The following is a 14817-nucleotide window of genomic DNA, read 5'->3' as shown; positions in this document are numbered from 1 at the left end:
ACACATTCCTCCCCAATGAGCTCGAGATGCATATGGAACTGGAACCCACCAGCATCTGCATTATTTTTATTTTTATTTTGTATATTGTATACGCATGCATGAATATATATATATATGTGTGTGTAGTTGACATTTTGGGAGCCAGTTTCAATTGGTTGCTTTATTATGATGGAAATCGAACTTGAAAAGGAAATAAATATGATCAATAGAAAACATGGACGTCGGTGGTGGTAGGCCAATTCATTATGCGGTGCGTTTAGGGTAAACGTCTTCACGACTTTTCGAAACCCCACCCTTTATATTATGAGACGGTGGGGGGTCTGATAATATGGTTGATTACGCAGACAAGACAACCTTAAGCTAATACGCTTAACTGATATTTAAAGTGTTTGATATACACACAAAAAAGAGCTATGACTAGATTGGGACCCGACAGCTTTGACTAGTCAGACAGTAGGCCACAGGATTTTTGGCACCTTTTGAGTTCATGTTATCGACTGATGTGATAAATTCGTGTTGTGAAAACCAATCCACTAGTTTGAGATTAAAAATTTACTAGTCGGCAAATATAAAGGTATATATGGGGGATGATGTAACATCACTTTCAGAATTAGTAGTAAGCCGCCCAAAGCTTAATAGGAGAGAAAAATTTACTTATAAAGGGGATATCACTGCGGCTTTATTTTGAATCAATCACTCATTATTATGTGTTTTAATTTTTTAATATAATAATATAATTTTTTAACTTAATAATGTGTAATAGACTTGAAATACCATAATATATTAACATCCTCGTTATATGTAATTTCTTCTTATCATGGGACCATAGTGGTCCCAGACCCCCCCTCAATCTTTATACACCTTGTATTTATATATTATATATAATATTATAATATATTGTATTTTTTTGGCCTACAAATTCATCATAAAACTTCTTAATCACTTTTCTACTCTCTCTTAAATCTTCTAGGTTAGCTTATGATATTTGCACTAAAATTCCTCCTTTTTTTCTCTCTCCTCCTCTTTTGTTTAACTTAAGCTTTGTGAATTTTTTTTCCTACCTTTATACATGTCTGAGTAGGATACCTTAATATTGAGATTTATGAATTTGTTTGTATTTATTCTCAATGTTGGAATATAAATTATTAACTTTTGAGTCTTTAATAGTGTAGATGATGAGGTTAAAATATGAAATTAAAGACAATTAAGTAGTTGGCTAAACTGAGTAGTTAATTAAAAATTTTTGTGAAGGTTAGTAATCGATTAGTGCTTGAGGTCTCCTATGCAAATTATTTTTTAAAATTTTATGAAGAATTCATTCTAATGTGAAATCTTAACTCCGCTACTACTTCTCATTATAAGGAAAATATTGATGTCCCATATTAAGCAAGCTGGTCAGCTGCAGCTTTTGACAAAAGCATAAGTTGAAAACTGAGTGTTGTCTTGCGTTTTAACTTTCGATAAATAAAAATACTATATCAACATTTGCAAATCTACTAAATGGAAATGTTTTCTTTTTGACATTCAATTATTTATTCATGTTGGAGGGTGCTCCATGCATTCACTAGTCATCAACAACAACAACACATACAAATAAAAAAGAAATAAAAAAGAATATTAAAGCCTAATACGTACCATTAAGACCAAAAAGGTGCAAATTTTGCACAAGAGGGTGAACCAACAAACCAGCAGTTGGCTTTCTTTCTTTTATATATTTCTGATGTTTGATTTGATGGATTGATTGATCGTCTCGGGAAAAAGTTGACAAGATACAGTCCTCTCCCTGTAAAAAAGTTAAAACGTGTTTCACAGAGAATCCAAATAGTGTGCAGTTCTCACCGTTGGATTGTTCCCGGATTAAACAAACACCGACTTCCAAGGCCAATCAGACGGTTGATATCTTAAGGTAAAACCTACAGTTTGTGAGCAGGTAACGTATCTTTTCTTTACCTCTCTTTTTTATTGGGGTTGGTAGGTCGAATTATTTACAAATAAAATCGGAAATGCATAAAAACTGGGCGTACCTCTTCAGCATTTTAATGGCTTTGGTGCAGCAGCAGCCCCCCACATGAGCTAGTGTCGGGTCGGAGTTATATCCATCCACCTTGTTGTTCTTGTATTTTTGTAGCCTGGCAAGTGTGCACGTGTGTTTTCTTCTCTGAGCTATATATATATATATATATATATAGCTTTCTGAACCTGAGTTTTCACAAAAGGTTTGATCGCATAGGAAATGTGGAGGTGGTCCAAGAATTGCTTTCTTATATAGAGTCAATCAGGTGCCTTGTGTTGTGGCGGACGTAAATTAAAGCATTTGGAATATTAATTAAATATAATTCGTGATTAAGCAATTGAATCTTGTTTGCTCAGCTATCAACGTCAAAAGTAATTTTTCTTGCTACGTATTCACATGAACGACACGTGTTACTAACAAAGCCGTATTTAGTGAAAGGAGTTCCGCATTTGTCATCTGATCACATGCTTAAACAAATATTAAGTTTGCCGTCTCCAAACTTAAAGGGGTTCTGCATCGGCGGAAAGTTGACCAACCATCTTCAAGTCAAATAAAATTCGTGTCGCTTATTCATAGATTCACAGAGACTTTTACTCCTTGACTTTTCAGTCGGACATACCACATGGCCAATGACCAAGTCCCACGTTCTAAAAGGGCTACATCTGAGGAAGCTGTAATTGGGGGACAATAATCGAAGATCAATGATGCTTAAATCCGACCAAATCTTCGTGCTTACTACGTTTAAATGCTTCTTATATTTGATCATTATCATGATCGATCTTCTTTTTACTTTTTTGTACATGTGATATATTTGATAGACTCAGAATATTTATATTATACAATCAAAACTTAGGTCATCGGAGGCTGTAACAGCAGCCATGCAGTTGTTTTGTTTGTAGCCAGGCATGTGTCATTGTCAAAATTAATTGATAATTAGGCTAATCATGATGAAATATCGAACTCATGACAAATATATATCATTAATCACGCTTAGATTAATCATAATGAAATATCAAACTCATGACAAATATATATATATATCATTAATCACAAATATATATATCATTAAGCACACAATGTTAATTCTAGAGTCCAAACACAACAATATGACTCAAATGGAGAAAACCATTGTTATTAATATTAAATGAAATCTCTTTAAGCTCTTTTTTTTCTTCCCCTTTCCCTTTTGAGAATTGTTTAATCGTAATGGATTGAAACTTTTGCGTTGTTATTGGTTTCGGCCAGTCAAAAAGGAATTATTTGCTGTTGGTGGTTGAGGCGAAGGCTGACCTAGGTTGACAAGGATTTCGATTTCTGATTAGTCAAAGATACAGAGGGTTGTTAGGTGTTATGTAGTTCAGGCATATCTTAGCATAGTGTTGATTAATTAAAGCTTTGGTTCTTTGACATTTACTTTTGAGTGCTGTTATTGTCACTTTCTGTTCTATTTCTCTCGTGTTCTTCTTAGCTTCTTACTCACAATTTAAATTTGAAAAAACATAATCATATCTTTCTACTCACTATTATTCCTAAAACACCTTTTAATTTATCTTCATAATTTTGAATAAAAAGGTGGGTGAAATAACAAGAGATCAGCCGAATCTCAAAGGAAACAAATGCTAACAAGGTAGAGAAAAATTAAAGAAAATTCTAGGAAACATAGGGATGAAGTTAAAAGTCTGAATAATGAACTGCAAGCGATGCAGGAGAAACATTTGCAGTCCAAGTTATTTAGCTTGCTTGTATACTCCTAAGATTTTTTAAACGTTAAGGGATTTCCTTGCATTAATATACATATATATATTAGATATTTAGGTGGGTGCCACCCCATTCCCCTATTTGATCATTGTTATATGTTTTCTATTTTTGTTTTGTTGTTTACCAGACAAGAGATTAAGATAAAAGATGCATTGAATTTTGTGTCTACTTTTATCTTCTTTTTTGGTGCACATAAACAAAAACATGAAAATCTAAAGTGAAAACTTGACGAAATAGAAAAGCAACTACGTGAATTGAAGGATGACAGATGTGAAAATGAGAGGGATTATTTCAGGTTGTTTTTGAGTCAATCGAGACTCTCAAACGCATGTTTTCATGGTGTCAAGGGGTACCTAAGTTGTGGTTTTTTCCCTCAAATTCTTATTAGAAGTTATATTATAAAGAGGTAGATTTATTTGTAGGTTTTTGAAAATAAGGCGAGTGAAAAAATAAAACAAACAGAAGGTAGAAATATCAGCATTCATACTTTTTCATTTTGCATTATTATATCCAAAAAATCTGCATAAATAATACAAATTTTGCATCACTTCCAATTGTACTTAGTGCTGAAGCCAAAATGTGTTAATTAGTATTACACTAATATAAGAAGTGGAGAGCATTTTTTTGACAGCTTATAAAGGTAGTATTTCTGGTCAAAAAGAAGGCAAGATTCTCTTTAACTATTTTGGGCTAAAGTATTCTATCTCTAAAGGCAATTTGGGAGACAAAAATGGAAGTGCAACAACTTGGAAGATGTCTGATGGTTGATGTTATCCTAATCATATTAATGGGGAGCAAAAATTCCCATTATCTTTTCGATAACCCCAAGATATATTTAAATAATTTGGAGGGAGTATAATCGCTTATTATATGTATATACATGCTCCTTTGTGATCATCTGTGCTGCATGATCATATGATTTATCATTGCTTACAAGAAAATAAAACTGCATTATTATGGTTAAACAAGTCAAATTTATTTATAAAATATTTATTATAAAAAAGAAAAAAATAATTAAAAAAAAAAGAGACTATGGAAGTGGCACTTATGCTCAATTATTCAGCTGTGGCAAGTTGAGAACGACATTTAACACCTTAAACTGCTCTCAACAGCCCCATGATAATTTGGTCAACTATTTCATACCCAAAAATAAGGAAGAAAACTGTCCCCAGATTACCTTTTAATTTCCTTCTAACTTTCATCCGTTTTCCAACCCAAAAAAAAAAAAAAAAGTTTCACAAAGTTGATAGATTTTAAAAGTTAAAACTTAAAAAATCCGTAGCTTTTTTGAGACAACCTAATCTTTGCTTTTTGAGAAAATCCTACAGAAAAATCCCTAACTGAGATTGGCGGCCACCCTTCTTACTTCATACCCCTTCTTCTCCTCTCATCTCCTTTCCTCTCATTCCCTTCCTTTTTCCTCTGGATTCTTTGTTTTTTGTTTATTTTGTTTTGTGATATAGAAGTAGTTGTTGTGAAATGTTACCGTCGTCATGATATAATTACCGTCTTTTGACCCACGCATGTAAGGATTTGGCTCAAGTTGCCAGCCTTTGATATAGATTTGGAGCTTCGAAGCGGGAATGATGTTGCATTGCATCGGGTTCAAGTTTAGCCGTTGGGGCATACAATGGGTTTAGCCAATATGGCTCTCTTCGCGTTGCTCAAGAGGATGTGGAACAATGGTCTTGTTTCTTAGTTTGTTTTAGTCTAATAATTCCCATGAATATTTAGGAGTTTGATGTGGTTTGTTTTTTGTTTAGGATATTTTATTGATTTTTTTCTATTTAACCCTACACTTTTTTTTATTCACCCCAATACTTAAATCATTAAGATATTAAGTTTTATTATCGTGTAAAAAGACAAAAAAAGATCATCTAACTTAATACTTAACCTTAGTACACACACCCCATCGCTCTTTATATTAAGTTTGTTCTCCCATCTTTTACTCAACTTTCTTCCCTCATCACTGCTATTAGTGTCACTATCGCTATCAGCATTTGCTTTTGCCTTGGTAGCAGATTCTAGTTTATGCTCCCATTTCAAAGGGGCTTCTTTCTTCTCCAAAACTATTTTCTTCTTCTCCTCAAACTTTATTTCCCATGATTTCTTCTACGAAGCTCTTTTATTTCACACATTTGACAACGTAGTTTTTATCTCTTTTAAGTAGTGTAAGGTTGATGTGAACTTAGAGTGGTGAGGGGCAAGATAGCGGGGCGTGGGGCATGAGGTTAATGAGTTTTTATAAAAAAATTCTTTTGTTGGGTGTGTACTTAGGGGTAGTTTGGGAAGATAGTGAGGTTTTCTTAAAAATTGTGAAAATTTGAATTGAAAGTTGGGGTGAACTTAAAATATGAGGTGAACAAAGAGAAGTGCAAGGTTTAAATAGAAAAACTCTATTTTATTTCCACTTGGCTTTTGGCATTATTTTTGTATTAAATAATCATTTCTAAAGTTTAGTTCTCTTAAACAAGACATTCCGTCAATTTGATAGTGAATTAAAGTTGTAATTCTCTCTCTCTTGATAGTGATTAATTGGGCTTTCAAAAAGGGCTTGTTGCCCTCAGTTCAGTTTGGGCTCTTCATGTTAGTGAACAGAACTAAGTGGGGCTGAGCCGATAACTTCCCAGAAGGCCACAAATTCACTGGATACAAAACAACTCTCATGTTTTTTCTTGGTTTAATGATCTGCTTACAACGACTCTTTTGAAGCTACTTTTTTTGGTAGTTTTTGGAATCAGAGAATATCTTGTACAGGAAGTTAATTGAACCCCCGAATTTTTTTTGCACGGTTGAAATTTAATGTGAAGACAAACTAAGCATCTACTAATCACAGTACTTGTGTCATTTCACGTGACTAATTAAGTTGAATTATCTTCTCATCTACCTCGTCACCTACAAACAACTTGACTAAGTTGGCTTGTTCTTGCACAACATTGGTTGGCCATATGAAATCTGCAATCTGTTTCTGTATAAGAAATGAAAATTGACATAAACAGATAAGTAAAGTGAGATTCTTTAAGTACTGATAGTTGTTCTCTCTGTTCGCATAAAGAGAAAGGCAAAGATAAAGCCTCATCAGTGGAGAGTCTTAAGTACTGTTGTAATTGAGTGCACTTCTGAGGAGGAGACCACTTCTTTTTGGGTAAAACTTCATAAGAGTCATCAAGGAAGGGAAGACAAGTAATGCATAGAATCAAATAGAAAAGGCAAAAATGGCAGTCAATTGTTGAGTTGAAGCCTCCACACAGGTAATGACACGCTTCATTGCTTTGTCAATAATGGCCACAGTGTCCAATCCCTACAGACCAGTGGATTTTTCTATACTTCCAACACATATCAAGTTCCAACAGTGACAAATTATCAATCAGATGATGTATTAGACTTTTGAAATTGTGTAATATAAGCTAAACGTATTACTCAATGGACCATGATGACTTAATGAGTGCGGTATTTTCAAGTGTTTATAATGAGCATTAGATTGTAAATGATTCTCTGAGGGAGACTGTTAGCTAGCTAAGCAGCTAGGTTGAATCCATTTGGCTTCAACCAAGAATCAGCTTGAGCTGAAATTTCCATTATGGGTTCATATCACATTAGTTAAATTATTGGTCTAGCTCACCAAGCCATCAATAGTATGGAAAAGGAAATTCGGCTTGGCTGCCAAGTAACAAAGGGTTAGTAGGTAATTAGGGGTATTAGAGTTGGAAAAAGTAGTAGATGAGCATGAGTGATGAATTAGTGGTACCACTGATGCAACATAAAAGTATAAAACTCCAATTATTGAAAGTAATGCACACCAACACATATCATAGGAATCTTTTAAAGTTTTCATTACATTGACACTAATATCCTTCTATGATTTCACAATTTTAAAGGCCCCTTGTTATGAATTTTCCCAGATGCAGATGAGTAACCAGCAAAATGATAATTTTGCAGAAATTAATATGTAGTTGATCAAGATTCAAGCTGAAAGTTCTTGAGCATGGAAATGAATCCATGTCTGCAATTAACCAAGTTCCTAAACACAGTTGAAGAGTGATCATAAGATACTCAGAAGAATCAGAACTGTATGGGAATTAGGTGAAAGGGTAACATAGTCATCTGATGGGAGATTTTTCTGTTTACTTTTGAGGGTGCAATTTTTAAAAGAAAAGCATGGGGCCATTATTTTTAGATAGTGGAGTAGATGGGTTATCAAGGTTTCAATTCAAGTAAAGATCCTGATCAAATATCAGCTATTTAAAGCCAATAGCCAGAGAGTTATGTCTCCACTGTCTATTTTAAGTGCCCATTGGATTGGAAATCATATCATTAGAGCAACCTATCAGTTTAGTTTCTCCAAATCTTGATGGGTGCGGAAACAGATTGGCAAGAAGAGCCAATCCATGGGACTTAAAAGCATGGACATGGAGTGAGGTTTGTCTCAAACCTCCTCCAAAACACAACAGTTCGTCTGAGCTCAGTCAATGGCTGCTAACTACAGCAAGGCAATCATCTAGAGGTAGCAGAGGTTTGGCTAGTGCTTGGCGAACCGGCAAGTCACAAATCGGCAACCGGCTCAGTCACGAGTCTTTTAATTTAAGGATATCCTTCTATTCTGTTATGTTATTTTGAGTTCTTGCATGAGAAAGTAATAATACAAGTGTTTGTGGTTTTAATCTGATGATTCTCTTCTCTATATCAGTTCAGTTGCTGCAAAACGTGTTGAGTAAAAACTGAAATATGAAGAAAGACTTTGAGGTACAATTTGAATCGTTTCCTTAAAGTGTTATTTGCCTCCACTTAATTGAGTTTGCTAAAGGGTTCTTGGCAAATCACTTCTAGGATACAACAAAGTCTGGAATCTGCGAATAGCAAAAACTCGAAGAATTCCCTTAGAAATTGCTATAAGGAAATTGTATGATTGTAGAAGTGGAGAGCATAGGAAACTATTTAGGATTGGTTTCTGATATCTTGCTCTGTTAACAATAGGAAGAATATATATAGCATAGAAGGCACCTATTCAATTTATCTGAAAGTGTGCAACGCCACTTTCTCAAAGGACACTACCAAATATCACGTCTGTTGGTGTATGCCATTTCAACCAAGAGACAAATTAGTTGGTATGTATCATTTAGCCAAAAGATATATAATTGATTAACCAAAAGACATATTGATGAATCAAAACTCTTTGCCGTAGAAGTTGAATTTGACTAACTCCATATATTATTGAAATCTTCAACAATCCTTCCCAAATTCAATAATATATATATATATATAGTAATTCACACTTCTCTCAAATATATGTAAACAATTCTCCACCGAATTGTAACACAATCACACCAATATTATCATGCATACAATACGGTGTCTTCCGAATTAAACCTTCAATTAGTACAAGTAAATCAAAGTTATAACATAGCCTATGGTGGCCTTAACTTAAACCTAGTCTTCTTATGTAAAACCGGAATTACCACACACATGATTATATCATATTTCCTTAAAGAAATTTTTGTACTAATTAAGCCCTATTATGGCCTTGTGCTTCATCCTGGTTTCATGAATATTTACAAGAGAAAACCCAACTCTTGATAAAAACGGCACCATTTCTTGTGTTCATATAAGTGAGGTTCCTTCCCATGTCCCAGCTACTGTAGACATAATATTATTTAACCTCATCAAGAGATAAAGTCTCATCCTCCTAAACGTAGCAGTCTTGCACTGATTATCTTCGAATGGGGCCTATATACATTGAATTTCGGTGCTTTTACAATCACTTAACAATAACTTGTTATCACCCATTAAACTTTGAACTAATGATGTTTTAGACAAAGTTGAGTTACCATATTGTTGGTGATTTCCAGTAAAGGGTTTTAGCCTCATTCCACTAGATGTACACCAAATTTCTTGAGAGTGCTTTTGTAAACGGATCCTCCAAGTTATTGCTTTACTTAATGTAAAAATATTAATAACTCGATATGTTATTAATTGTTTAACATATTCATGTCTCAAGCTAATATGTCTAGATTTTTCACTATACGCCTTATCATTGGCGGATCTAGCCATGTTTTGGGTAGGCAGCTGCCTACCCGAAAATTATTAGGAAATAAAAATAGGTAGATATGAAGCAACAAGACCAAGGAAAAGAGAAAGGGAAGAAGACAAAAAAAAGAGAGAAGGAATCAACAAGCCCAAGAGAAAAGAGAGAGAGGAGAGAGGGACAAAAGTGTAGAGTCACTTGATTAGATAGAATTTTGCCCATACTTTCATAAATGTCAGTTTTCATAAAAACTTTCAGATATAGCAAATACTTAAAAATACACAAACGCCCTCAAGATTAAATGCCTTATAAACCTAAATAGTTCTCAATAAAATTGATTGCTTGCATCTCTACTAGCTTCTCTAATCTTTTCACTGCAATGTTTAAACTCATTTTGTAAACTGCTCCCAACGACCCTTACCTAATTCTTCTTTGAAGTACCTATTTGTAGCTCTTCTCAATTAGTTGTATGAAGCTCTCAAAGTAAATTCCTCATATGCCAGTAGTCTAAAATTACCATTAATCTCAATTAGATTCTAGAAGTCGAATTTTGAAAATGTAAAATCTAGAAATTACGAGGGCCGCACTTGAGAATATGATGTGAGGTATAGTTAAAACAAGAATTTGCTCTCACTTTCTTGTTTGTGGTAATGGCCATGGTAATTGGACTCCGAGGATGGGTATTAGATTAGTGTTGCTTTGAGTGTTGTTTATGGAGATACTTGTTATGATGCCGACCTTAAAGATTGTCAAACAAAGTAAGGCAAATATTCAATTACGCTCAGATATGCTCATATTTTTATTTTTTTCCAACATGGAGGTATTTATAAAGAAGTACATTAAATAAAATAAGAAATAAATCCAAATTACAATAGAAAATAAATATAAATTACAATAGGAAATAAATCTCAATTATAATAGGATTAGATAAATGAGTAAGTAACCAAAATCTTAACATAGTAAGGAACCCAAATCCTAACTAAATAAGGACTCGCCAACACTCCTCTTCAAGTTGGGGTAAAGATATTTCGCATGCCCAACTTGACAAGCGAGTCATAAAACATCATACTCGACATTGACCAATCGAACAATTGAAACAACTGACAAACCCTAACAAATAGGGCACCTAGAAGAACGCATAAAAGCATAACACAGAAACCCTATGAGCACGGCAGTAGGTAAGGAAGAACACAAAATCCCTATGAGCACGGTAGTAGATAAGGCAGAACACATAAACCCTGTAAGCACGGTAGGTAAGGCATAACACGAAACCCGTGAGCACGTGAGGTAAGGCAAAACACGAAACCCTATGAGCACGGCGGTGGATAAGGCGAATGAAACCCGTGAGTGAGGTAAAGCGAACACGAAACCATGTGAACACGGCAGTACATAAGGCAAAACACATAAACCCTGTGAGCACGATAGTAGGTAAAGTAGAACACAGAAACCCTGTGAGCACAGTAATAAGTGAAGTAGAACTTGAAGCAAGTGAAGAAATGAAGGCATCAACATTGGGCATGGTGATGAATGGTGGGGTGGCAACAATAGCAAGGCAGATGGCAGCGACAGTAGCAAGATAAACGGCGGCGGTGGGCTAGGATTATAGGTTAGGTGTATAGTGTAACGGAAATAGGCAGTGTTTATGTTTAGGGTAGAGACGGATCAAAACACAGCAACATTAACGACAATTACCATAGCAACGGAAAGCGAAGTAAATAAAGGAAACAGCAACGACGACAGTAGCGGCAACAACAACATCAATGATGACAATAGCTGCAACAGCAACAATAAATTCTTCCATATAAACTTTATCTAATTCATGTAGACACAACTTCCATTTACTCCATCTCTCCCCCTAAAGAGAAGGGGTAGTCGAAGTCAAGAAATAAGCAATTTCTTCATGGGAATACGTCAAGGTAATATGGCAAGCAACACATTTGAGAGAGATAAGGTATAGGATAGAGAAACATATCCATTTTCACTCCCCCCCTCCCCTCCTTGAAGAGGAGGAGATGAGAGCACTTAAATTGCAAGAAGAACGTAATCACATGTCACAAGAGAACCTGGCTTTGATATCATGTTAGACAAAGTATGACAAATATTCAATTATGCTCAGATATGCTCATATTTTTATTCTTCTCCAACATGGAGGTATTTATAAAGAAGTACAACCTTAAATAAAATAGGGAATAAATCCAAATTACAATAGAAAATAAATATAAATTACAATATGAAATAAATCTCAATTATAATAGGACTAGATAAATGGGTAAATAACTAAAATCTTAACATAGTAAGGAACCCAAATCTTAACTAAATATGGACTCGCCAACAAAGACAACTATGGTGGACTCCTTGAGATCCCTTATGACATGTTTGAGAGGTAAGTTCCATCGAAAACAGAAGCCCCGCAATTGTAGTCTTCCAAACAAGACCTTCATATCCACAAAAAATCAGCCTAAAACTTGCTTGACCAAACATAAGCAATTTCTATGTAAGAGAAATTTATTTTTATTTTCTATAAATAACAAAGTGAATTAAAGCCACCTTAGCTTTAGATGTGTATGTATCCATACCCAATTAGTCCGAGGAGGAAAACTTTCAAAAGCAAAGAGAGATTGAATGAAGGAAGCCATGTTTTGTATCATAAAGAAGAATTGAATTAATTAGAACATGTTATTTGTTGGAGACTTATTTTTGGATATGCATCCTGTGCTTTCAAAATAGTCTCAAATTACCACATGTTCTTTGAAATGTCTCAATATACCACTTATACTTTCATTAAGTGTCTCACGTAAGCGATTTTGTCAGATTTGAGAGAAGTTCCGTTAGCTGATGTGGCCCCTACTATTTTCAGTCTCTTAACAAAGGAGATGAATGGTTAGTTAGGTTGAGAAAATGGGGAATTTGGGAGAAGAAAGTTAGGTTGAGGGAATTTCAGATTTGGGAATCTCTGAAAGAATGTCTCGAATCTTTGAATAGGGAGGAAGACTGTTTTTCCCTATGTGAATACTAACTGAGTTAGTATGTTGGGTTATCTGGGAAGGGGGTCGCACGATTTACTCGAGAATCTTTGAAAATTGTTTGGCATTGGACTTTAAGGTGGAGGTTCAGATTTGGGAGGAAATGAGGGATTTAGGAGAAAAATAGGAATTTGATTTGGGGATTTCATATTTGGGAGAAGAATGAGAAGTGGGGGCCACGTCAGCTAACGAAACTTCTCTCAAATATGACAGAATTGCTTACGTGAGACACTTAATGAAAGTATCGGTGGTATATTGAGACATATCAAAGAACATGTGGTAATCTGAGACTATTTTGAAAGCACAGAGGGTATATCCATAAATAAGCCTTTGTTGGATGATATACTTGACAAGTCTGGTAAGAGATGATCGCATGTGAAAGATTTTTATTTTTTAATTTTTTACTTCTAAGTTTATGTGAGTTTTAATTTTGAGGGTATTTGTGTCTTTTTAAGTGGAGTTTTTGCTATGTATGAAAGCTTTTTATAAAAATTGACATTTATGAAAGTAAGGGCCAAATTTTGACTATTTTTTTTATTATAAAAACTCGATTAGATATAGGTGGTATTGGACTCTATAATTATTTTGGATTGAGTAAAATTGTTTGGACACCCAATTTTTTTGTACTCCCTAGTCCAATTTCTTGTACACTAGTGCCTAGTTTTATAGCAATAGATACTAATCGTTTTTACATGTATTAATTGTTTTTGTTTTTTCAAAATGCATTTGATTTTTTTCTTTTTCTTTCTTATTTGACGGATGAGTATAACATGATGGATGCAATATCAATTTTGCTATTTATATTATTTTAATCATCGTATCGGTGCTATACACATATCCTAGTTTTTGAAAATTTCTCGTATAGACGGACCCGTACCCGTACTCGTATCCATGCAATGTGCAAGTTCCGCCTACTTGACTTCCATATCCTGGATCCGCCACTAACCTTACTATAAACTTTAAACAAAGTAGCCTAGCTATCACAGTATAAAGAAATGGATGACATCGGTTGTTTAGTGATCATCCGCCACTGACTCAAATTAATGTTTCTTTTAATAATCACCTGATCAATTACTCATACTCATAATGTATGATTAAAAGGAATGAATTCGATTATTCTTTTCTCTTTTTTTCAATTAGATACCCTAATATATTTAATATATCTATCTAATTGATCCCCGTTGGAGCAATTTGTCATACGCATAATGTACGCATAACATGTCATTTTTGCCAAATTGGGAGCTATACATCACATTCAAATAAAAATCACCTTACTAATAGTCGAAAGAATATGGTAATATAACATGCAAGATTTTGTGCTAGTTTCTTGGCTAATGTATAGCCCCTATAGGTTTGGGAGCGTTATCTAACTGGGCCACAAATTTTCAATTTCATCAATTTGCACTCCAACATTTTAAGATTTGATCAATTTGCACATTCCGTAAATTTGACCGTTTAGTCTTTTATTAAATTGATAACGTGACAAGTGTGGGACCCACTTTTATACTTATGTTAAATTGTTAAGATAAAGCCACCATTTTTTTTGGGTAAAATTCATAAGAGTCATCAAGGGAAGACAAGTAATGTATACTACAGAATCAACTAGAAAAACGCAAAATGGCAGTCAATTGTTGAGTTGAAGCCTCCACACAGGTAAAGATAATGACACGCTTCATTGCTTTGTCAATAATAGTATGAGAATGTAATAATACAAGTGTGTGTGGTTTTAATCTGATGATTAGTAGTCTTCTCTTTATCAGTTCAGTTGCTGCAAAACGAGTAACATCTTGCTCTCTCTCCCTTCTCGTGAATGTGTGTGTAAGCAGCATACCGTGTGTCTTCTGTGTGTTAATATATTTCATTTATTAGTTTATGCTGGAATTGGAAATGATTGATGGAATTTTGTTCTTTAAATCTTAAGAATAGAACGACTTTGGTTTATGGAAAGTGTCTCCAATTCTGCTCCTGCTAGCTAAGTTGATCCTCTGAAAACCTTATTC

This window comes from Prunus mume, linkage group LG2 (assembly GCF_029339155.1).
Source record: "Prunus mume cultivar Tortuosa linkage group LG2, ASM2933915v1, whole genome shotgun sequence".
Classification (NCBI taxonomy): Eukaryota; Viridiplantae; Streptophyta; class Magnoliopsida; order Rosales; family Rosaceae; genus Prunus; species Prunus mume.
This window is presented reverse-complemented; position numbering follows the sequence as displayed.